This window comes from Martes martes (assembly GCF_963455335.1).
Source record: "Martes martes genome assembly, chromosome: 11".
Taxonomy (NCBI): domain Eukaryota; kingdom Metazoa; phylum Chordata; class Mammalia; order Carnivora; family Mustelidae; genus Martes; species Martes martes.
The window spans coordinates 10,475,676-10,500,766 of NC_137899.1; the positions used below are offsets into that span (position 1 = coordinate 10,475,676).

Genomic DNA, 25,091 nt, shown 5'->3' on the forward strand with positions numbered 1-25,091 from the left:
GTTTCGCCAAAGCCCGAGCACTCCTGCCCTTCGACTCTGCGGTTTCCTTCAGCTGATCTTAAAGGTGAGGTTTCCCAGCATCTGACACTGCTAGTACAGTATAAACCTTTAGTATAATTACATGTTTGGTTTCCTTCTAGAATTTCTTTAGTTGTGTGCCATTGCTACACAGTGCTAGAGAGAACTCAGCCCCAGCAAGAGCTCCTGCAACAGTCTTGACTCAGGATGCTCTCTGCGTAGGCTTCCGGAATCTTCAATCCTCCTCGCACCACAAGAAGCTGCCAACGTGTGTGTGTGTGTGTGTGTGTGTGTGTGTGTGTGTGTGTGACTCCCCAAAAGAAGGGGCAAAAGGCTTTAGTCTTCCCTCGTGGGGCGGACTCAGGAGAGAGCAGGGTGAGGGTCTCCCTCTCCCTCTCCAGAGCTCCAAGAGTGGCCCTGCTCCCAGGAGCATGACAGAGTGGAGTATTAATTACTTGCTGAATTTCATGCCGAATAAAACCACATGTGTCTTTCAGCTGTGGTTTGGAAACATTTCCACCCTGGATATTATCTGTGAAAATTGGATAGGATGACATCACCTTGCTGCTGCTTTATGCGTGTTCGGATTTCGCGTCAGCAGGGAGGAGAAGGCGCTTCTGTGTGCCCCTCCCGGAGGGCCTCACCGAGAGGCCGCTGACGGCCTGAGGCAGGGAGAGCTGCGTCTGCCATCTTGGGAGCCTGGAGAGGACGCTACGGGCACTGGAGACCCATGACAGGTTTGTCACAGGACACTGGACAGCGAGGGGGTGCGGGATCTCAGATGAATTCCAGGTCCCGGCCTAAGTGACTACTGCACGGGGGAAGCCTGGGAGACAAAGTTAGGGATTTCAGGGAACAGGTTTTGGAGGATGATAGTGGCTCAGGCGGGGCCCCTTGAGCTGTGAGATAGGCATGGGACAACTAAGTGTACACATTTCAAGGGACAAGCTGGTATATGAATTTGATGTGTTCATAAAAGTGAAGGTGATAGTTTGGGGTCACTGTTGCATAGGGGACAATGATCAGCAGCACAGGTGGGCTTGCCCTGGTGGTAAATGCATCAAATTATGCAGAAGATCGAGGAACTAATAACAAAACATAATTTTTCTTGAAAAGTCAATAGGGTGATTTTTTTCTGGAGCAGTCTCAGGGGAGTAGTGAAGATAGAAACTACATTATGAGGTTTTGAGATGAGACTGGGATGTGAAAAAATGTACAGGAAAAATGTATTCTACTCTTTCAGGATCCTGGTCTTAGAAGAAGAGGGATAGGTCAAGGGTAAAGAGGTGTGAAGACCACTCAAACGGGAAGCCTCGCGACAGGAGAGTAGGGGATCGCTGATTGTCTTTCTGCTGTAACCAGGCAATAAGGCGAGAATTCCGTTCCCTGATCAGGTACTGACCCCAGGCCGATGAGATTATGGCAGAAGCTGCAGATAAAAGAGAAGTACATCCAACCTTGCCCAATTCAATGCAACTACTACTACTACTTGTTAGAAAATAAAAAATCCAGGACAGACGGGATTCCAAGATAATGGGCATAAACCAGGAGTCTTGAGGCAAATCAGAAAGTCTCCTCCCTCAGAAGCAGCTACCGATGCCGGTGGGGCCGGGCGGTGCTGAGCCTGCTGAGGGGGCCGGGCAGGGACTGGGTGTCCCCATCATGGCCTCTGCTGGGGTTGACTACTCTGTCTTTTCAGCGGCAGCAGCTCAGAAAGAGTTTACTGCTGTGAAGATTCGCTTTCATCTTTGAATTGTGGCTTCTAGTTTGGAGGCCACAGGGATAAAGCTAGAAAGTCTCCTTCCTGCTGTCAGAGGTCCCCTCGCTTAGAAGAAACAAAGCCTCCCAGTGCACGGGGGCTGGGGTTGCTCACTGCAGGCAAACGAGGGTAATGCCCACCTGATGGCAGGTAAAACAGCCACCCCAGAGCTCCCCCAGGGTGTCATCCCTATGGCTGAACTTTGCCCTTACCGTTAGCCTTGTAAAAATGTAGACGGCCTCCGGAAATAGAGCATAATCCCTTCTTTTCCACATTTTACTGTGAATCATTTTATCAGACGCCTTTTCATCATGCAGGGAGAAATCTGGATGAAGCATGGGGCAGGGGTTGGGGCTACAGATGGAAAGGGCAAACAGGTGAATGTGGGGGCCAGTGACGATTCACTGGCTGCGTAACTTTGCTGGGAGCAGATCTAGAGGAGGGAAAATCCGGCTGACCAGGCACATCTTTGGTTATGCTTTTAGAATTTTGGTCTTACAAACAGACTTCAGGGGAACTTACTTGACAGAGTCCATATCTGTTATCCTGTGTCTGGTCTGGACTTGGCAGCGAACGTAGAAAGGGAGAGGTGTCTGATAAATGACTTTCATTCTAGCCTTTCTGGAAATATTTAATGTCTAAAATATTTGGATAGTTAGGATTTACAACTCTAAGGGACCTGCAAAGAGGTAACAGCAACTACCCAACTACTGAATCTGATCTTTCCAAGTTTTATTTTCATTTGTTTTATTGTGAAATAAAACAGATGCACGGAAAAGTATATAAAATACATATATGTCCGATTTAAAAATAATAAAGCAGGGAGTGAAAAAACTATTTATGCATCCAAAAACATGGGTCAATTTCACAAATAAAATATTGGGAAAAGCAACCCTACTAAAAAAGGAAAAAAGAAAAAAGAACATATACTATGTAATTCCATTTATATAAAGTTCAAAACAGGCAATACTGATTGATACTGTCAGAAGCCAGAATAGAGTTACCTTTGAGAGAAGGGTAGGGACTTGCCATTCCTTATTTTGTACACTTTTTGTTTGCCTTTTTTTTTTTTTCCCCATTAGGACAGCTAGTGATTTGGATGTAGTGGAGTTTGGTGGCAGCATGTTGGGAATTTCAGCTTCTTTCATTGATCTGTTTTCTTGTTTCTGCCCTTTTGTGTATATATTTTACAGCTAAACAGTTTGCTAAAAATAATACAGAAAATACCCAAGAACTCAACACACCCATGTAAAGAAACAGAATGTGCCATTTTCTTAAAATACCCACTCTGTGCCTCCCCGCTCTCCCCCACCAAATGTAAGCAGTATCCTGGCTTCTGAGACTTTTGCATGTATCCACATAACGCATTGCTTAGTTTGATCTGTTTCTAAAGCTTTTTACAAATGGAATCACCCTGCCTGTACTTTCTCTGACTTGAAAACTTCGCTTGTGTTTTTGCATTTTTTTTGCGATTCTTCTCTGCGGATGTACGAAGCTGTGCTTCCTAATTTTCACTACTCTGTAGTTGTCTGTTGCATAAACACACTCTAAAGTGTTTGGGCATCGATGGATTTCTTTTCAATTATATGCTGTAAAATTTAAATCCTGGATATATTCTTGTCAGCTAAAACTAGTTTACAGTAAACTCGTCCTCTTTTTTTCCCAGCAGTGTGTATCTGCTGGATAGGTGTAAGGTCTGACATCACTGTGTTCTTTCCAGCAATAGCAGTGCGGTTCCACGGTTTTTTAGCACAACTGTGTTCTTTGGTGCAAACACATTTACAATTGCTACGCCTGACTGGTAAATAAATATCTTGTAATTTGAAATTAACTTCTTTCTGGGATATCTATTTGCCTTAAAATCTATTTTGTAAATTATTAACATGCAGCGGCTTTTGTTATTATCTAATATTAATAGTATGTTTAATATCATTAGTATACTTAATATTATTAATATTATTAAATTATTAAATAAATCATTAACTAATTAAATTATTAACTAATTAAATGAATTAAATGAATTAAATAAATCATTAATTATTAAATATTAAATAAATTATTATTATTTCCAGATACATATTTTCCATTCCCTTACTTTTAGTCTTTCGTGTCCTTATTACTGGGAAACACCTTGAGTTGGCATTTAAAAAATTTGGTCTGACAACCTTAGCACTTAATTGAATTGAATTATTTAATCTCCTTACATTTGCTGTAATGTCTAATATACTGTATTTTGGTTTGTATCTATTGTCTTACTTTTTTTTTCAGTTGTCTCATGTGTGCTTATTTTTTCATTTTTGGACTTTTGGAGATTTGGTTTTTTATTTATTTTTTATTTTTTTATTTATTTGACAGACAGAGATCACAAGTAGTCAGAGAGACAGGCAGAGAGAGGGGAGGAGGCAGGCTCCCTGCTGAACAGAGAGCCCGACGCGGGGCTCGATCCCAGGACCCTGGGATCATGACCTGAGCCGAAGGCAGAGGCTTTAACCCACTGAGCCACCCAGGCGCCCCTGGTTTTTTTATCCATCTTTTTCCTCCTCTACTTCGAATATTGTATATTTAGTTTCTATTCTCTTGCTATTTACCTAAGAAATTCCGACATGCACACTTATCAACATTAAATTTCATTAGTGTCTTCATCCTTGTCCCAGAAATATAAGGATCTGAGAACACCTTGGCTCCATTTACCTCCTTCCCAAGTCGTATGCTATTTTTATGGTATATATTATTTCTCCGTATGTTAGAAAAGTTATTACGGATTTATTCAGTCATTGGTCATTAAATATTACACAATATTATTATTTTGTTTGCTCTTTGTTTTTCTTGGCATTCCAAATCTTTACCTGGAAATTACCTTCCCTTGAACTGAAGGACATACTCTAGTATCCTCTTTAGTGAGTTGTATGAGCAACAAAACCTATCAATTCTTTGTTTCTTTAAAAATATCCAATCTTATTTCTGAAAATATATATATATATATTTCTTGGGCATAGGCTCCGAGGTTGAATAGGTTCTAGGTTTAGTTAGTTTGTTTGCTTGTGTTTCCTCTTAATACAATGAAAATTCAAGTGCCCTATCTTCTAGTTTCCATGTGACCTTTGAGAAGTCTTCTGTCAGTCTGACACACTTTTGAAGGCAAATCGCCTCTCATCTCTTGCTTCCTATAGTACCTCTGCTTTGGCATTCACGTTTCCCAGTATTAAAATGATGTATGATCATATTTCAGGTCTTGAATCTCTTGCTCTAATAATTCTCATAATTTTCTCTTCAAACATTGCCTTTGCCACATTCTTTCTCTCTTCTATTTCCGGAACAGCAACTTAGAATAAATTAGATCTTTTCCATCTGTCCTTCATGTCTCTTAATTCTCTTTTATAATTACTGTTTCTTTGTCTTTTTGTGCTACATTCTGGATAAATCCTTCAGCTCAATCTTCCAATTTACCTTTTGATTTCCAGCTTTGTTTGATCTTTTTTCAAACGCACACACTGAGTTTTTAAATTTTCATCGTTATATGTTTCCTTTCTAAAAGTATTGATTCTTCTTTCAAACCTGCTTTGTTTTTCTTACAATATTTTATTCTGTCTATGCAAACTTGTAACATATATTCTATTTACTTAAACTTTGCAAACATAGTTGCTTTGTTTCCATGTCTGAAGTTTCATACAGAGTGTTCAACCCTGCTGTCTCTCACTCGAAGATATCTTGTTTCTTCATCTGTTTAGTCATTTTAACAACATGAGCTGCTAATTTTCCTATGTGATTTGCATGTGTGTGTAAATCTTGTAAGAACAGAGATAAACGTATATACTTTTGAAAAGGATTATTGCTTTCCTCTGCCAGGTGGCATCCAATCTAGGATTATTTAAACAATTCCATCTGAAGTTTTTGGGGCCATCCAGATGCTATGAAATTAGGGCAGCAAATCCACATGAGAGCTAGCTTGTAAATATAATTTCTCAGTCCTGTCTTCCCTTCTGCTCAGTGCCAAGATTTGAGACAGGCAATTTTCTTTCTCTTTTTCTTCTTTTTTAATTTTCCTTTTTACCATTTTCTGGTAGGAAGCTGATGGAGAGTTCATTTCTAGTTTATTCTCATTCTGAAGATAGAGCCTCTTGGTATTCCCACTTTATGGGGTAGGTTTCCCATTCGAGTCTTACTTGGAAGGGACCCGTGCTCTCCTTTCTGGCCTCTGTACCACACAGGATCATAAAATGGTCAGCTTCTCCAAATCTTCTCAGGGTACAAATACTGGGTGAAATGCTACGCTTGCCTCTCTAGGTTCTCATGTTCACTTAGATTTTGGCCCAAGTGTTCATTATTTCCTTGCTAGCTCACCGAAGCAATCATTCAACACATAGTTATGGAGTGCCTGTGATAGACCAGCTCCTTCCCTATGCATGTGCTGGGGACACAGCAGCGTAAGAAAGAGACAACAGTTCCCTCCCCTCAAGGCATTTATAGCATGACCACTGAGGGGCTGTTTTAACAAGATTTTAAAAAAAAAATATTTCATCTAGCTTTTTTGTTTCTGTTCAGCACACTAATCTAGTACCGAGTCTGACATATATCAGAAACAGACTATTTTTCTTTCAACCAGGCCTTGAAAAATGTAGGGTAGTGACAGTTTTCTGGGTCCTCTGTTTTTCTCTTTTTTTTAGGTGCCTTGGATTTTGGTGCTTTGAAATGAACACAGGACTGAGAAATGGGAAGACTGGCTGTTAGGCCCATTTTACAACTTAGCGAGTATAAACAGCACACCTTACTTTTCTTCCTGGGTGAAATGGGTTGGTCACGTCTCCACTGCAGGGTAACCAAGAGGCACTAATGATACAATGTAAGTGAAGTCACACTGTGGAGACTAATATTCAGATGCCAATGTTGTATTGTTTTTGACCTAGAGAAATAGTCCTAAACAAGTCGAGTATCATGTCCAAAGTCATACTGTAATAACGTACTGTTCAGATCCAGATTCGTCTCTTTTGGCAGGAGGGTTGAGAGTGGGAGAGTGTAGTTCTTTCAGTGAGCAGGGTTCACACTCAACAATAGGCTATTTTATTTTATTTATTTATTTGACAGAGAGATCACAAGTAGGCAGAGAGGCAGGCAGAGAGAGAGGTGGAAGCAGACTCTCCACCGAGCAGAGAGCTTGATGCGGAACTCGATCCCAGGACCCTGAGCTCATGACCTGAGCCGAAGGCAGAGGCTTTAATCCACTGAGCCACCCAGGCGCCCCACAAAAACAGGCTCTTAATTTTTCGCACTTTCAGGGAGAAACGACTCTCCTGAATTCACAGGACCACCCCGTCGTGCCTCACCCCCATTAAATGGGGTGTAAGCAATAGCAGCGGGGTGGCTCTGACGGGCGGTCCTAAAGCTACGCGCTGTACATTCCTGAGAGCAGAAGGAAGGAGCAAGATGGAGGATGTGTGGGGTGGGGATCCAAACCCTCTTTAACGTCCTATTTTCTCATATCCACAGCCCTTTAGAGGGCTGTCTCATCTGGGTCTCCTTTATTTGCCTGGTAACAGTGAACACCACCCTGAGGTGGCCGGAAGGCAGACTGACTGTCTCCTGCGTTCTGGTAACTACCGAAATGCCGACTGAGGTGTGTTTGTCAGGAGCTCCAGGCACCTCCGCAGGGCAGGAAAATCGAGACCGTGTTCCAAGGTTCTGCAGAGCAGCTGGATCAGGGCTCCCCAGGAAGAGGCAAAAGCGTGCAATGCACTAGCTCGTTATGTGTTTCTTTATGTGTGTTCACTGCTGGGTTCTAGAGAGATTCGGAACATGCTCTGCGCTTCTGGCGCCCAGTGCTCGATTTGCTCTGGAAACCCAAGTCCACGGACTCATGGAATTCACAATCATACCCGGACAAAGTGTTTATTTATAATAAAAAAGAGAATTTTTCTACTAAAGAGGGGCAGATGTTAGCCATCTTGATTCATTTCAAATGTGCTCGGCCTGATTCAACGAGCTTCACGTGGAGGCTCTATTTTCCTTCCATGCTTCAGGGTCACATTAAATCCATGCTGTGCTCTCCGACAGATCAGAAACAGGCCGCTCCAGGTAGGCCAACAGTTTTGAGATGCAACTTCTCCGAGTCCAGTGTGAAACCTCTCCGTTTTGCTTTCGTGGCTACGACGAAGAGTTGTTATCTAGGCTACATGCCCTTTATGCAAAGTCTTAGATGCGCAAGGAGGCTCCCACTCTATGTATTCATCATTAAACGCCAAACGTATCAAGGTAAGCAAAATCCAGGGATGCGAAGAGATACGTTTGTAATTTTCTAAGAATAAAAATACACGTCTCGCCCGCAGAAAAGACAGCGCTCCGTGCATAGGACTCCCCTAATCCGAGGGATGATGTTTCCTTCTGTTTGAGAAGTTTACCTTCACCTTAAGTAAAGTGAAGCTGGTAAACATTAAGGTCCCATGCAGACCAGCTGATTCACAAGTTGCTTTAGTGCAAAAGGAGAGGCTCAAATATTTGGGCTTTACCATTTTTCACTGAAGTCTTTCACTAAACCTGACCACAGCTGTCCTTGAGGCCAGATGTTTGCTGTAAAATTCAGCGAATTTAATATACCATGCAAGCTCCCTGCCTTTTTAGACCGGCTGAAGCCCCCAGCGTCCGCGTGTGTTAGCTTTACATAGCTCTGCCTGCGGGGTCCAGATGCCTGTTATCCTCCGGGGGTTTGGCGGTGGCTCAGCCTGCTGCCCAGCTTGCTCACAACCACCGCGTTGCAGAAGCCCCTGCCTCGACTGGGGTGAAGGAACCCAACAAATGCACGCGATACGGGCTGATCACGAAAGTACTGGGTGGAAGTCAAATACTTTCCCTTTTTATCGCTGTTAAGCTGCCCAAGCCCAGTGAATTGTGGCCTCCCCGAATGTGCTTTTCCTGGGGGGTCGCAGGACTGCCCCCTCAGGCCCCCCTGCATGCCTTGTGGGAGAGTGAGCCTTCCTCTGCCAAGTGCAGAGTGGCTGGGCTCCTCCTCCCTCCCCACCTCCCACCGCTGCATTTTCTGGTCCCTTAATTAGAAACTCAGGACCGTGCAGATGCCTGTCTCTAACTCCTCAGGGCGAATTCACAAAGCCTGGAGAGCAGTGATGCAATGGAAAGAAAGACCCAGGCTTAAATCAAGCAACACCACTGAATTCCCTGAGTGCCCGTTGATTCCTGCCTAAGTCCTACTCCTCCCGACTTAAGGCGGTCATTTTCAAGCCCTGCTCAGGACTGCTTCGGGGTCTGCGAATGTCTGAGTGCCTTTTTAAAAGACACATTAAAAAGTTTTAATAAAATCGTAATTAAAAAGCAGAGACACTAGGGCGCCTGGGTGGCTCAGTGGGTTAAGCCTCTGCCTTCGGCTCAGGTCATGATCTCCGGGTCCTGGGATCGAGCCCCATATCGGGCTCTCTGCTCAGCAGGGAGCCTGCTTCCCCCCCCCCCCACCCGCCTGCCTCTCTGCCTACTTGTGGTTTCTCTCTCTGTCAAATAAATAAAAACAAACAAAAAACCTTTAAAAATAAGAGACACTCAAGTGCGTCAGGTAGCTAAACGGCCCCACTGTTCCTACCGACCGCCCTTACCTATGTGAGTCCTACTTTAATCCACTCTGTATGTGGGAATCCCAGGTAACGTTTGGTAGGAGAAGAAGGCCTCTAGTATTTAAAATATCTGAAAGCCCCTGCTTCACAGAGGGATTCCAACCCTTCCAAAGTGCGCCTCCTCTCCCGGGGATTTGGGTGTTCCACATCACCCACGAAATGCGGCTGTTTCAAGGTCCTTAACTTTTAGAGCTCTCTGTCATCCTTCCCTTTAGAGGTTTGAAAAATGACAAGGACGTGGGGCCGATTTGGCGGAGCACATCCCCTGTGCTGGCTCGGGGTTAGAGCGCAGCGAGCCTGGGCGCAGGTCCCTCTGCCCAGAGAGCACCCCCTGGGCGGAGGAGTCTTGGGGATTCTAGGGTTGGGGGCGGCGGGACGAGCTTTCCACAGAGGGAGCCGCCCTAGAGAACGTGGAGGCCAGCAAGGCATTCGGAAGTGGGAACTTGCTGGGTGTCCTGGAAGGAACGTGAGGAAGAGAGAGGGATGAGTGCATGCAAAAGACTACGCAGTGAGCAAATAACGCAGGCTTTTGTACAGAAATATGTTTGGTTTTATCCAGTAAGAACTCAGTAAGCCCAGAAGTTTATGTATATATGGTCGGCACACACAATGTTACATCAGTTTCTCCTGCACAATATACTGATTTGACGACGCTGTGCATTCTGCTATGCTCCCAAGGGTGGCTGATTTTCTTTTAAAAGAAAGACATTTGGAAACTTCTGCATGTGTCTTTTGTATTTTCCCAATGGTGATATTACTCTTCCCCTTTTTAGCTCAGATAGTTAAATTATATACTTTTTTTTTTTTCTTGAATCAAATAGGTCAAATAGAGCTGTTCAGGTTTTGACTAGCCCTTGTCACTTGTCACTTCCTAGTATGACTTTGGCCAAGTCCTTAAACATCTGAACGGCGTTTCCTAGATCTGGAGCCATTTCCTTGGAAGCAGATTTTAGCTCCTATTAAGGGAAAAGCTCGTTTGCACATGTTCTTTCTTCCCAAGATGTTGTTTTGACTTCCTCACACCCCAAAAGTTCTCTTTAGAAGACTGGGCTTTCCCCAGGTTCTCAGACTGGATCAGGTCTCTGAGATACTTTCCAGGAGCACCTTGGACTAGCCTGTAACAGTTGTCATGCTTGTGATGATTTACAATTGTTTACTTTTTCTTTTAAAGAAATTATCTTAGATACCTCTGGGCCCTTCTATACATGAATAAGTCCATCAACTATCTTCATAAAAGCACAAAGTAGATAGTCACTTGGCCATGGAGAAATCTGAGTTTAGCTTGATTATTTTCCCCCACTTTTCTTAGTACTTGTTTTTTATGCTTGGATGGCTGAGTCACTAATTTTTAGAGTTTTATTGAAGTATAATTTACATGAAATAGAATATACATGATTATAGTGTACAATTTGATAAGTTTCAAAATATGTGTATTACCAATCAAGATAATTATAGTATTTGCCATCTCCGAATGTATCCTTGTGCCCCTTTGTAATCATTTCATCCTGTCCCCACCTCCTCTCTCCAAGCAAATGTTGACTGGCTTGTGCCATGGCCCATTAGCTAGCGTATTCTGGAATTATATATAAATGGAATCATACACTTTGTACCCCCCTTTTTGGGCCTGACTTCTTTTACTGAACATAATTACTTTAAGATTCATCCAAGCTGTTGAATATGTGAACAGTTCATTCATATATTTATATAGTTCATTACTGAATAGTAACATACCAATGTATGAATACACCAGAATTTATTTATCCATTCACCTGTTGATGGCATTTGCATTATATCCAGGTTTTTGGTATTGCAAATAAAATGGCTATGAACGTGTGTGTGTGTGTGTGTGTGTGTGTGTGTGTGTGACTTGATACATGGGAATTTATCAAAATAAGAACTTTGCTCTTTAAGTGACACTGTTTAGTGAATGAAAATACAAACCACACTTTGGGAGAAAGCATTTACAAACCACATGTCTGAAAATGTCTTGTAGCCAGAATATATATATTGTGTATTTAGATCTTCAAAGTTCTCATCACAAGAAAAAAGAAATTGTAGCTATGTGAATTGATAGATGTTAACTAATCATTTTGCAATATATATATGTACATCAAATAATTATATCTTAATAAAACTGGAAAAATATATAAAGAACTTTTAAAATTCAATAATAGAAAACAAAAAAAATCTAACTGAGAAAAGAAAAAAAACAGGCAAAAGATTGGGTCAGACATGTCACTAAAGGAATTATTTAGAAACATTTAACTCATTGAGAACATTTTGGGTCTTGTGTTCAAGCTCTGTTAGACTGGCCCAGAGCAGCATTTGGTCTAGAGCTAATTTTTTCCCTATGATTGAGGCATCTGAGTCCCTCTGGGCAGCTCTCTCTTCTCTGGCCCTCTGCCTTGCCTACTTCAAGCACATGGCCTCAGGGGAAGCCCATTTCCATCTCCTCAACTCGGAAAAACCACTGGTTCTGCCTGGGGGCCCTTCTCCTACCCTGTGGCACAGAAACTCTCCCCAGGAAGAAAAACTGGGCAGTTGCAGTGCACATCTCATCTGTTTCTAGTCTTTCAGAGATCACTGTGGTTTGTTGCCTGGAAGGGGGAGAGTGGGTCTAGTATCTTGAAAACCTCTGTTCCATACAGCGGGTCCAATGGTTTAGTTTAGGAGGAGAGTAAGTCCAGTCTTTGGTTCCTTCATGTCAGCCAGCCTGGAGCTCTGAATGATTGTTTTCAACCTAACAGTCACTGAACACCCTTCCTGACAGTTCCTGAGTCCTTAGGACACCCCTCTGAGATACAGACACTTTGGTCCCCCAGAGAGGTAGCCCAGATCGCCGGGGAGAACACAGACGGAAACTAAAAGGGTTGTGATCTGAGCTCTGGAGGTCTTACTGTCAGCTCCACATGCTTAGATAACACACTATCCAGCCTATTCTTGAAATGTGGTACCTTTATCAGCATTTCTTCTTTGTCCAAATTCTATGTATATTTTTTTCTGGAACAGAGTATATCTTATTAAGTGAATTTTTGTCCTTAAAATTTGAATACATTTTCAAGAATCGTTCTTTGAATTTTTTTTTAATAGGGTACATCTGCCATTTATGTGTTGGATTATCCTTGAAACAAATACTCATTGATAGCAGAATGACTCGATGCCGTATTTTCTTACCAAGTGGTAGCTGTCACGATTAGATGATGCTCTGTTATGCTGCATTACGGAGACATCAGATGGAAAACCACAGACTTCAACAACTCTGAGCTGAAAAGTGAGGACAATTGGGCACAATGTAAGAAACTAGGGATTTTTTAACTAATTCATCTTGTTATAAATCTTGACAATGTATCCTTTCCGTATGTAGCAGAACCATGCCTGATATAAAACAATCTGTGTCTATGATTAAACGAGCTCCATCAGTAAATACAAAAATACCAAGAAATAAGACAGCATTGGGTCATGGTGTTATTGGCAGTGCTTTTTCCCTTTTCAAGGGGTACATAAAATAACGATGTGTCTTACAGTTGATGGTGGCTTTGATTTAATGAAATATGGTGTTATCTATCTGTTTTAATTTTTTTTTCCATTTCCCTTCTGCACCAACCCTTATCTAAAGCCTTTATTTCAATAATGAAATTTCAGACATGGTGTTTTATTTTAGTGCCTAATGTATGTGTTTCCAATATTGTTGTTTTGTTCCTTATTTTGTTTCTTTAACTGCAAAATCTTTTTTTCAATTCATTGTTGTTTTTTACTATTCCTTTCTCTGAGCTCTTTCTTCGAAAATGAGTTTTTATTAAGTTCTATGGTGGTAAGGGAATTTTTTTCATTTCCTTGGACTGAGTTCTTGCCTATGGAATTAATTTCCCAGAAGGAATTTCTCACTTTAGTTTTTCTACTTAAGCTTCAGCCAGGTTGCCCCCCCCACCCCCGCCACCCCATCCATCCCGTCCTTCCTCCTGTGGGGCCCTGCCCTGGCCTGCCCCTGTAACTTCAGCCTGTCAGATTCCCACCAATTCTTCAATGTCTGTCTCACCTACTTCTTTAATAATGCTTTTCATGATTTTGTGGAAGTGATAAGGCTTCCCTCCTTCTTCTACCCCTCATGGCACCCTTGTCATCTCTTGTAGATCTTACCAGATTCTCCCTTGGAGTTTTGTTATTAGGGTCACTGTGCAATAGGGTTTTGTTTTGTGTTTAGCATACCTTTGTCTCCCCCCAGTCCGAGGAAGGTGGCTTGTTTATAATAGATTTTTGACAAATATTGGTTGATTTGAATTAAGCTGATAGATCTAAGTTATATGAAAAAACTCCACATATGAATTGTTAATTACCTAACATGATTTTAAAATCATTGAGGAGTCCTTAATACATTTCAAATGGTTCTCTACCTTTAGGACATGTGAGAATCACCTGTGTAAATAGTTTTGTTTGTTTTAAACAGCAATCCTTGGTTCCTGCCAAATCTGCTAAAACTGTAATCGAGAATTTTGCTCACAGAAGGTTAAAATACTGGTTTGAGAATATCAAAGGATTTTCTTCTGAGCTTATGTAGATTTGGGGACCCTTCTTAGATCTCCTAATAACTGAGCATGTGTCCTAATAAAGCAAAATGGTGCATCGCCAAAGATCTATTTTTCCTAGGAAGGAAGGAAAAAAATGTAGAGGCTACTATGAGCCTTTTCTTCACAGATTCAACATATATGTTTATGTAAAAATAATCTAGCCCTGACTTCCATAAATACGGTGGCACCAAAGAGAGGAACATGTAATTACCTTGTGCCCCTGCAATACATAGGCTCCAATGTGAGACTATATGTTCTGTTGACAGAATAAAGCCCTTTTCTGTTTTTTTAAATTTTTAATTATTTTATTTTATTTATTTTTTACTTTTTAATTTTTTGGCAGTGTCTGCTCTATTTTGTGTAAATGGTCTGGAAACATGGTTTTCAGCATGGCTAGCAAAGCATGTATGGACAAGTTTGTTAAGTGCATATTTACACACCACCCCAGGTAAGTCATCAATCAGGTAATGTGCACAGTTCTCTACTATGTACCGAGTTCCCTGTGTTAATCATCCTAGAGCATTAGAGTCTTTATTAAGAATTAATGTGTTGAAGTTAGTATCTGTACAAATTTCAAAGTAGCCGCTAGGGTTCCCATCCTCCAGAAATTTAGAACCTTATGTGGAGGAGAGAATGTGGATATAAGTGAATTTATTTAAGTGACATGGAATTGCTAGATAAGTATTTTTTCCTCCCACTGGTTGTAAATAGGCTTGTCTTTGTGGGTCTGAGACTACTAATGAATTTGTACAAACCATGCAGCAGACACATGATGAATCTTCTATAAATATACAAACATTTGAAATGCCAAGCTTTGGAAACAACAGGATTACAACCTCTAAGTTTTAGGAAAGAGAGTGAATCTGGACTTAAATCACCCATATTTTCTATTCTGGCATCACTTGGACATAAATGTGTGGCTTCCTTGTGAGCAGTCCAGAGTTAACCAGTGTTCACGCAGGTAGAGAACTCCTTTTGAATTAGTTGAGTTAGAGATTCTGCACTCAGTGCTAGTTGCTTTTTGAGCCCCTAAATCATACGCTTTGGGGCAGCAGAGTCTGGAGAAGATGTTTTTGTGTAATCTGTTACTAGGATGTAAGGTTCTAGAGGGCAGAAAGGCATTTATACCCTGGTGCAGCCCAAACACCAAGAGCAGTGCAAGACACATAGTATATGCTCAGTAAATATTCTATTCAGTGCCTTCAATTTAAAATTTTCTGTGTTTTTGTTTTAATACTTAATTCCTATTTGTAAAATGCATCGGTTCATTATAGAAATTTGGAAAAAATTTTAAACCTAAAGGAGAATATAAAAATTATTGATGATACCGTTAACTAGAGGTAATCATCATAAACTTTTTTTTCATTAATGTGTGAGTTTCTAAAAATGGTTTGGTGCATGTGTGTGCATGCATGTGTACACATGAGAATCACTGAACTTGTATGCATAAAGTTTTTGGCAACATATCATGAGTGTTTTTGCATATGATTAAATTCTTTGATTTGATTTAAAATCATATGATACCATGATTGTTAGTGGTTACATAATTTTCAAGCATGTAGATTTACCATAATTTGTTGGATATATACCCTATTTGGGACTATTAAGTCTGCTTTGTTTAGTCATTTTTGATAAAAATAAATAATTCAACTATGAAATTCCTTATATAGCAGTCTTTTGACATCACTAATTATCCCCTTGGGATAACTTGTCTTTGAAATGCTTATAGAAATTTATAGCAAAACAAAAATTTTCAGGACTGTCTCTTTACTTCATTCTCGATAACATCAGTTATTGTTCTTTTCCATTGTTTCCAACTATGTAAAACGTAGTATCTCATTATGTGTGAATTTGAACTTAATTTTTTATTTGTGCATAACAGCATGTTTTCACAAATGGATATTTTAATAAATTAATTGTATGTGTTATTTATGTTTTTGGTTATCTTTTTCTTAGTGACTTACAAGAGCACTTTATATATTACAGATAGGAAGCATTTACCTGCTGTACAAATTTTTCCCCTTTGCAATTTCATCTTAAATGTTATAATGTTTTTGATATACAGAAGATTTACATTTTTATATATTTCAACACATTAATTTGTGGTTTGTTTTCTAGCTTTCATTCCTACAATGGTCTTTGTTAACTGATATCACCTACTAAATAATCATTTCATTCTAGTCCTTCTGTGGCTTTATATTTCAGGTAGGTTGAATTTTTTAACCAATCTATAATTTGTTTCAATGTAATTTGTGAGACAGAAATTAAATTGTCTTTTACCAATTGACTTGTTATAATTTATTCAATAGTGGTTTCTCTCCCCCAATTATTTTGTATACAAATTTTATGATATATTAAATTTTGTTCCTGATTTCCTCAGCTAGAATATCTACTTCATACTTCACAGGTACTGAAGCTTGATAATACCTTATAGGCAGTAGAGTAAATCTCTTCTCTTTATTCTTATTTTTTTTTATCTCAAGGCAATTCTTAAATTTCAAGTAAACTTTAGAATCCTATTAACAAGTATAAAGAGGGGGAAAGGTAAGATTTCCACCGAAAGTAAATAATTAAAATTTTTAAATAACTCGAGAAGAAATGTGTTGATAATACTGAGTTCTCCAACACACTCTGTGCCCACACAGCACAAAATTATGTTTACACGAATATAGATCTTTTTTCAATAAAATAAAATCTTTTGTATCTCTCATCAAAGTTGTAACACTTTCTTTGCATAGATTAAGCTTATTTCATGTCATAGTTATCCACGTGTATTTTAATATTTTTCTTGGGATTTTTTTTTAACAGTCATTGGCCATATGGGTTGTTTTCACTTTTTGGCTATTATGTTTAATGCATCTATGAACATTTGTGTGGAAGTGTTTGTGTAGACATAGGTCTTCATTTCTCTCATGCAGACGCCTAAGACTGGAATTTCTGGTTCACAGGGTAACTCTATACTTCAGCCTTTGAGTAACTGCTGGATGGTCTTCCACAAGAGCTGTGCCATTTTGCATTTTTATCCATAGTGTATGCGGGTTCTAATTTCTCCATCCTTGTCAACACTTCTTATTATCTGCTTCTTTTGTTCTAGCAATCCTAGTGGGTATGAAGTGGTATCTTACTGTGGTTTTAAATTAAGATTTTCTTTTAAAGATTTTATTTATTTATTTGACAGACAGAGATCACAAGCAGGCAGAGAGGCAGGCAGAGAGAGAGAGGGAAGCAGGCTCCTCACTGAGCAGAGAGCCCGATGTGGGGCCCGATCCCAGGACTCCGGGATCATGACCCAAGCCGAAGGCAGAGGCTTTAACACACTGAGCCACCCAGGCACCCCTTAAGTTAAGATTTTTTAGGACTCCTTTCAACTAGTTATTGTGGTTATAAAACAAAGATACGGTAACTCTCGTAACAGATTTTCCTAAGACCTCTCGCCGCTGCACCTCTATCAAACATATTGGCTGATGTCTCGTGCACAGTGAACACTAGTGGCCTCTCTGTTCTCCAGCATCCACATGGGAGAGATAGGGACTGAGTGCTTACAAAGGCAGGCTCTGTGCCCAGACTGCCTGGACTCAGATCTCAGCTCTGCAGTGTACCTGCTGGTCTGACCTGGGAAAGTTTTATCCATTGGGTCACAGATGTCCCTGGATTTTTGGTATTAAGAGATACGATTTATGCAAGAAAGACAAAATGGAATTTTAACAAGTGTACACACTGAGAGAAATAGCCTGTTTTATAACCCCTCAAAGCAAGTTGTTGGCAAGTTGTCATAAACATTTAGTTGAAATCATTTATTTTCAGGCATATTTGTATAATTTTAATGATTCTCCACTTTAATAAGTTGTTTTCAATAAACAAGTCAAATACTGCTATCAATTTTATGAAATAAAATATTTCTGTAGTGTTTTTGTGTTTATTTTATATATAATTATCTTTTTCAATGAATTCTAATTGATTTTTAGGAAATAAGTATTATGTACAAGTAGTAACGTACTAGTAAATGTTTAATAATTGGCTCTGGAAAATGTATGTATAGCCATATATAATGTGTATGTATATACATACACAGGCTTATAAATTTTACTGATATAAGGGATGGTAACACAAAATTAAAAAATACAATTTACATTACTTTTTATTGAAAGTCCTGTATAGCCCATTGATTCTCACAGAATGGGTTCACTGATTTTTACCAAACTCCTCTATTTGAAACAACCATGATTGCTCTCCATCCATGAATTGAAAAGTGGAGCTGTGACCCAATTTACTTTTCCCAAAAAATGTACTGTCAACAGATTAGGTGCATGATCTACAGGTGAACTCTTTCTCACCCTTGATCAAGGACATTAATCCGTAACATGCCGACCTTCCCTGCCGCCAGGGTTCGGCTGCTCAGGAAAGAGCCCAGAGTGTTGTCTGAGTACATTCACCCCTTCTGTTCCATTTATTGCAAAATGAGCTGCTGAATTACTCAACAGGACAGAGTTTGTTCAGTAACAACTAAGGCACTCTTCAGATTTATCAGCCTACTGTAGTATTGGCAATTGCTAGGGAAAGGTAAATTTTATTTATTATTTTCCTCTTTTCATCTTTTCCATGTAACTTCTAAATTTCTCATATATGTCTACTATTTTTCCAAAGTGATTTTTACAAAAGCTGATTTATCACACTCTACTTGTTTTGTTTATAACCCTTCAACCAGCCAGTATATATTTTTATTCTTGATGCAGACTCCCCTGAGCCCTATTCGTGACTGCTCAAATTTGTTTCAAAGATAAAATGTCCTATTCAATCATTTAGAATTGAACATGAGAGATTCTCTAAATTTTCCTCCTGTTCAGGCAGCAAGTTACTGTGCTGTTCTAGAGAACTTCTTTTTTTCACTGACATGCAATATTTTTTAAGAGACTTGACCATTTTTCTCTTTTTGCTCATCTTTACATATTGATTTATAGTTAAATATGAGTTATAGCCATCCCAGGGATGGAATAAACACCTTCCTGAGATTTCTGAATGCCAATGAAAGAAAAAATGACATTTACTGTACTTCTGCATTGGTTTACAGAGACCCAGCAGACCTCCGCAGCCACTCGGTAATCCCAGCATACTTGGATACTGCTTTTTCTGCACTGTGTTCAAGAAAACACAAGAGCGGATGCAAGCTCTGCTGGTGATCAACTTTGCCTTGAGCAAAGCCCGAGCTCCACACGGATGCAGTGACAGGAGACAGTACCCTTTTCATGCCCTAGCCACCCAAGCTCCTGTGCATCGGCAACTTGCCGAGGGCAGAAGGCCCCCAAAGCCCTGGGGTCTTCACTTCCCGCTAGGTCTTACTTACCTAAATTGGGAGACCTTAGAGGGTTTCGTTAGCATCGTCTCTGATTACTTCCCAGGCAGCTGCTCCTTCTCAGGATCGGAGTCTGACTGACATTACTTCCTGCTAACTGTATTCCCTGGCATTCCGGCCGCAACCTGAAAAGCTGACCTAACGTTCCAGCTGGCCTTGGGACTTTCACAAAATGATCTTCGTTCCCTGCCTTTCCTCTCCTTTCCCTCCCCTCCCCACCTTCTCCATCCATCATCCCTTCCACACAGTTTTCTGATGAGCTTTTGTCCAAGCAAATTATTGTGATGCATGTAGTCAATTTCATAAGCCACCACGAGTGTCTCATGTAACCAGAAACTTAGTATATTAGTTCTCTGTTTATGCTGTAACAAATTACCATACATTTAGTGGCTTACAAAGCACAAATTCATGAACTGTATTATAGTTCTGGTGTTCAGAAGTCCAAAAACCCTGTGAAGATGCTAAAATCAAGGCTTACATTCCTTCTAGAGGCCTTTCTGTGGGTGGCCCACGTCCCTTAGCTTATGGCTAGGTCACTCAACCTCTGCTTCTACTGGCACATTTCCTTCTCTGAGTCTTCCATCTTCTTCTCTCCTTATGAAAAAAACCTGTAATTACTTTGAGTCCACCTGGATACACCAGGATAATCTCCCCATCTCAAAATCCTTAACTTAAATACGACTGCAAAGTCTCTTTAGTCATGTAAGGTAACATATTCACAAGTAACCTAAGATTAGGACATGAACATCTCTGGGGGACTGTTATTCTGCCTACCACACTTACTCTCAATTTTGCATATCTTAAGCTGCCATTTCTGTGTTGGTGTGTTTATTTTTGCAAACAGGGTTGCCATGAGAAAAAGACTTCTGCTTTAATTTTCTATCCATATGCAGTGATTTCTGGAGCGGAGCAAAATATGAACATGGAGGATTGATCAACTGTTTACTGTAATGTAAACAGTATAAAGAAAATCCAAGCATTCGAATATCTTGTTATAAGAAAAATCTGAGGTCTTGCTTATGAATGTAGTCAGTCTTATTCTTGAGCCAAATAAATGCAAAAATTATCCTGACACTTGGTTGGAATCTGGGAAAGAGCTCAGAATCTTGGATGTAAAATGGAACATTCATTATGTTTAACAGAAGGGATTCTAATGCTTATGGATTGGTTATAATTTTATATAATAATATAGGGACCCCAGGGGACTATTAATTCAATGGAGGATCTACTCTTGTATTTCATGGTATTGGAAGACAAACTGCAAATTACTGTTGGCTCTTCTGACAGTCTACATCAGTCCTTTGTAAGACTGACTACGAGTCCCATATGGGACCTCATATTGACCACATATTATTAATGTCTTCTGTGGAATACTAACCTTTCTCTCGTCTTCTATTTTTCATTCAAACTGGTCCTGTAAATAGTGGAATTGTCACGTTATTTAAAATTTGATACCTCTTTTTGAACAAGGTTATACAATATAGTCATCTGTTTAAACTACATTTTCTGTAAGTTCTTTATGTCCTGAGGCAGTTTTGAATTCTAAAGACTTGATGTTGAATCTGTCAGTCGTGATGAGGGGAAAAAAAAAAAAAAAAGTTGTAATTTCAGTTAGTGAAATTCACCAAAGACTTTAGATTGAATTTGATCAGATCAGGTCAAACATACAACATAATAGCTTTCTACTGGTGGTGAAATAAAATGTTCTCAGAAGAGACTAAAGCGATACATCAGGTTATATAATTTGAGATGCTTCCTTATGCAACAGAAAAAAAGTTGACTATTAAACAGTACCCTATCCATAACTTTCTGACTCCAGTCCGGGTGGAGTGAGCACACTCTACCCTGTGACAGTCACACTGAGCAAAATATAAACTCCGGACAGAATGCACACAGTAGCTATGACTCTGAAAAGTAAACGATAGCAGTGGATTAAGAAAAGAGCCGACAGTTTGATGTAATATGACACTGGCAGGAGTTTCTCATGTCTTCCCTTCCAGAATTGTTCTACCCAGACTCAAAAATGGTCAAAAACCCAGAGGTATACAGTGCGAGGAGGTGGGAATGACTCCAATGGGAGTCCTTTCTTATAGCTCCAAAAGCAGGAAACAAGACTCCAAGTGTCACAAAGAGTAAGAGGAAATCCCTCCTTTGTTTCTCTTCTTTTTCACTGTGGTCCCCAGACGTTTCCATGATGGCATGTTAGGGGCATAGGTAGTGGCAGCAGTGGCTCCAAGGGAAGCACTCTGAGGGAAGAAAATTCTCTCTGACAAGAGAAGCTATAGTCACAAGACGGTTCGGGAATTGTGGGGCAATTCCTACTGCTAGTTTTTCCTCAGTTCTTGTGCTTCTTGGTCCCTGAATAGATGTAGTCATGAGAATTGTGCTGCAGATCAGAGAAAGTAGAGTTTGGGCTTTCTGTTTGAAGTATTGGGAAAGGTTGAGAGGGGTGGCAGATCATGGAAACTTTAGTGAGATTGTGGAGGGGAGGAAGATGAAGAGATCAGTTCCATAATGTTGCTTATGATCTCCCAGTTTCATCCGAGGGCTTTACGAGTGCATCTAGTCTTAAATAGCATACCCTAATCTTTAAGGACTGCAATAAAGGACAGACCTCCAGCTACATCTCACACTGGCCACCAGTGCTGCGCATATGAAAGAGACCTAAGTGGTACTGAAAAGGCCTAGGAAAATGAATGAATATTGAACCCACAGCTAAAAAAGGTAGATCAGAAACATGGACTAAAACTCATCTGACTCCTGATCTCAGCTAAGCTGTTGGTCTCAAAGTCATGAGTTCCACCTCCACATTGGACTCATGGAGCCTACTTAAAAAAATAAAAATAAAAATAACCAGGGAAATTGCCTGCTTGAACAAACAAACAAAAAGTCAACATTTTCAAGATTTAAACAAGACCCACAGTCTCATGATACAATATCCAACATGTCCAGGATATGACCCAAAATTGCTCAGCAAATGAAAAGCCAGGTAAATCTCAATTTATAATGGGAAAGGCAATCAAAAGCAGCTATTACAACCATGTTCAGAGAAGTAAGGCTGAAACAATTTTTTTAAAGAGATTTTATTTATTTATTTGACAGACAGAGATCACAAGTAGGCAGAGAGGCAGAGAGGGGAAAGCAGGCTCCCTGCTGAACAGAGAGCCCGATGCGGGGATCAATCCCAGGGCCCTGAGATCATGACCTGAGCTGAAGGCAGCAGCTTAATCCACTGAGCCACCCAGGTGCCCCAAGGCTGAAACATTTTTGAAACAAATAGTAAAACAGGAATTCTCAGCATAGATATAAGAAAAATATTTTTAAAAGGACCAAAAAAAATTTGAGAACTAAAAAAGCATAACAATCAACATAAATAATCCAGTAGATGGGGCAAATAAAAGAATGAAAATGGCAGAACAAAGAGTCAATGATTATGAAGAAAGACATTATACCATCTGAACAGCAGAGAGAAAAAGATGAAAAGAAAATGAAAAGACTTCTGGAAAAGGTCAAAGGTATAACATTTGATGTCATTAGACTCCCAGAAGGAGAAGAGAAAGCATAGCACAGAAAACTTGCTTGAGAGAAAAAATAAAAAAGTCTGAAAACTTGTTTTCTAACTAAAATTGAGCAAAAGACAAACTTACAGATTAAAAAAGTACAGCAAATCTAAAAAAGTGCAAACTTAGAAAAATCCACGCCCAGATGCATAATAACCTAGCACGCTATAAATGAATGCAATGGAAAGAATCTGAAAGCATTCAGAGAAAAAAACAACGCACTACGCATTAGGAACCAGCAGTTGAAATGACTGTGTTTTAAGTGGAAAGGTTGGGCAATAACATCATAAGAGAGCTGAAGGGGGAAAAAAAAGTATAAATTGAAAATTGCATATCTAGCAAAAATATGCTTTAGGAAGAAAGATGAAACAAAAACATTCTCAGATATAAGGAAAGTAAGAATCTGCTGTTAATAGGCTGCTATAGGAAAGAAATCCTAAAGTGACTTCTGCAGGCTTCTGCATCACAGGGAACATGGGAACATCAGGAATAAAGAAAGCATGAAAGAAACTGTAACTATATAGATAAATAAAATGGGCTATTCTCCTCTTATGTTGTGTGAAACATTTATGCAGATGAGGGATAATGTTACAACATTGTCTACACCAATGGGTTTTAAGTATATAGAGGTAATACATGACATCTACAATGATGGGGAACATAAAGACACCTATGTGATGGGAAGTTTTCAACATTCCACTTGAAGTGGTAAAATATCAATCCCAAGTAGAGCATGAAAAGTTAGGTTTGTATATTGTAATCCTTACAGCAACCATTAAAAAATTATCCAAGGAAATATAGTCGAAATTCATAGAAAATTTAAAATGAATTGCTCAAAAATTCAAATAATTCAAAGGAAAGCCTCAAAAGAGAAAAGAAGGAATGAAAAGGAGAGGAAACAATACAAAAAGGAAAATGCTAGACCAAATCCAAATATCAAAAATAATTACATGAAGCATAAATGACCTCGGCACATTAATTAAAAGACAGATTGTCATGATGGATAAAAAGAAGATCCAACCATATACTATCTAAAAGCAGCCCACTTTAAAATAATGATATGGGAACTATCAAGGGAAAAGGATGGAAAAGATTTCCCATGGAAAAGGTAACAGAAAGAAAACTTAAGCGGCCATAAATATCACATAGATTATACATCAGAACAAGGAAAATTGCTTAAAATAAAGACATTGTACAAGGATAAAACTCAGTGAACATAACAACCTAAGTGTTTACGTATCTAACAACAAACCTTTTTTTTTTTTTTTTTAAAGATTTTATTTATTAGAGAGAGAGACTGAGAGAGAGCAAGCATGAACGGGCTGGAGCAGAGGAAGAAGCAGACTCCCCACTGAGCAGGAAGCCTAATGCTGGGCTTGAGCCAGAGACACAATCCCAGGACTTCATGCCAGGACTCCAGGATCATGACCTAAGCTAAAGGCGGATGCTTAACCAACTGAGCCACCCAGGCACCCCATAGCAATAAAACTTCGAAGTATAGGGGGAAAAGTGACAGAAATAAAAGGAGAACTACAGGTGGAGACTTCAAAGTGTCTCTCTCAGTAATCAATGAACAGCTCAAAACAGGAGACAAAGCAAAATAACCCCACAGCCAAATGTATCTAATTGACATTTATAGAACATTCTTCTAACAACAGCAAAATATGCATTATTTTTAAGTGCACATGGCAAAAGTCCATACATATAGACCATATTCTGGATCATAACACAAACTTCATGATTTAAAAGATATAAAATCATTACAAGTATATTTTCTGATCATAATGGAATTAAACTAAAAATCAGTAACTGGAAAGTCATAGAAAATAATAGAAAGTCTTCCTCTGAACTCTTGAAAATTAACATACATCTAAATAATCAATTGATTAAAGAAAGAGTCTCAAGGGAACTTAAGAAAATAGTTTGATATATTATACATACCAAATTTATGGGATACAGCCAAAACAGTGCTTATAGGGAGATGTATCAGATTAAACGACCATGCCAGGGCAGAGATGTCTAGGAACTTTTCTGGTTGAGGGACTGCTGGGCCAGATGGAGAAGTTCTAGAGCAGAGGTGTGGAGGCTGCCAAGTTGTGTGTTCAGGCTCTGTCAGGTCCCAAGGATTAGGCAGAAGTTTAGGGAACCTCAGGTAGTAAGAGTTTATTGGAAGACTGTACAGAAGATAGAAAAGAAAGCAAAAATCAGTTTTAAAAAATTGTTAGCAAA

General features: G+C 39.6%; 1 long non-coding RNA gene across 1 annotated transcript in view; it reads right to left on the reverse strand.

Moving 5' to 3' along the window:
* Positions 1-19,451, reverse strand: part of LOC308352358 — a 70,749-nt gene extending 51,298 nt beyond the window's left edge. The window contains exons 1-2 of the long non-coding RNA XR_013967657.1: positions 19,294-19,451; positions 12,562-12,651 (exon numbers count right to left, since the gene is read on the reverse strand). This is a non-coding gene — a long non-coding RNA (uncharacterized lncRNA). The remainder of the gene's footprint in view (positions 1-12,561; positions 12,652-19,293) is intronic.
* Between the last annotated feature and the right edge of the window lie 5,640 nt (positions 19,452-25,091).